Genomic DNA, 1,235 nt, shown 5'->3' on the forward strand with positions numbered 1-1,235 from the left:
TCACCAAGGGAGCGAAATCTGACGCGCTCGTTTTTTCAGATGCTTGCAGAAAAAGGCTTACCAAAACAAAGTGACTGGGTTAATCTTTTTCACTTTTCCTTGGTTGGTAGATGCACCAGGGACCTGATTATAGCACTTAAAACCTGAAAAAGTCAGATTTTCATGATATGTCACCTTTAAGCTAATGATCTCACCTGACAGAAGATTGACTTCGTTTCCAATGTTAGCACTGTTAAAACTGTGTTCATATGCAGCACGACAACATGTGGGAGCCGAAGCCTCAGGCCAGTCACCCTTAAGGATTTTAACTTGCTTGAACTCAACATGCATTTACATAGCAGATGTATCTCCTGTTAGATATTAAGCACTGTTTACCCACACTACAGCAGCAGCACTAGAAAGCCCTCAAGTCAATCGCTAAGAAGATCCGATGTAGAATTTTGGCTTTCAATGTAGAACGATGAAATAAACAAAAACACAAGGACACTGAACTCTCTCTCTAACAGATCTGTATTGCTGTGGAAGTGCTCACTTTAAAAAGCAAACAACTGCACTTAAAACTGAGTTATGATCCTCTGAAATTCAGTTACTATATCAGCCCTAATCTTCATGATCTCGGGCAGCAAAACTTGCAGACACCCCACCCTCACAAATGAAATTCCTTTAAGATCTCAGTTGGTTCTCCAATACAGAAATTAGATGAAATTGAGTATTTTGTCTGCTCTCAAATGTTCTTCTGCAAAAAAAGATATCTTAAAATTGTAAAATTGTCTGAGCTTTGCCATCCACATTTTATGGCTCTTTATTCTTTCTGTAGCCTGTGTCAACAATTGGCTAATTTGTTTTTAATTCTTATTTCTGAAGATAGCATTTTTATTTCTTTAATTTAGGAGAGGCATCTGCGATAAAATTGATACATTTAGCTGTGAACTCCTGAGATCTGGGAAAGAAACATTTCTGGAAACTCAACACCAGGTAAGACCAGTTGTGACCGATTAGAAATGAGCTACGGGATGAAATGAATATACATCTTTAAATAATTTGTACATTTTTCATAATCCAAATATGAACATATTCTGGATTTTTTGCACTTAAACCCTACATATGACGCAATCGTGCGGCTGACTAACACACAAACACGCACACAGTGATTACATTGTATGTATCTGATCAGATGTTATTTGTCATTTTGTATCATCATAATGGCTTAAAGTGAAACAGTTGTTGGATTAGGT

At 37.2% G+C, this 1,235-nt stretch overlaps 1 long non-coding RNA gene across 1 annotated transcript in view; it reads left to right on the forward strand.

Moving 5' to 3' along the window:
• Positions 1–969, forward strand: part of LOC107707454 (uncharacterized) — a 4,939-nt gene extending 3,970 nt beyond the window's left edge. Inside the window, exon 3 of the long non-coding RNA XR_001636258.1 lies at positions 891–969. This is a non-coding gene — a long non-coding RNA (uncharacterized LOC107707454). The remainder of the gene's footprint in view (positions 1–890) is intronic.
• The last annotated feature ends 266 nt before the right edge of the window (positions 970–1,235 follow it).

This window comes from Sinocyclocheilus rhinocerous, unplaced genomic scaffold, assembly GCF_001515625.1.
Source record: "Sinocyclocheilus rhinocerous isolate Xijiao unplaced genomic scaffold, SAMN03320098_v1.1 scaffold534, whole genome shotgun sequence".
In the NCBI taxonomy this organism is placed as follows: Eukaryota; Metazoa; Chordata; class Actinopteri; order Cypriniformes; family Cyprinidae; genus Sinocyclocheilus; species Sinocyclocheilus rhinocerous.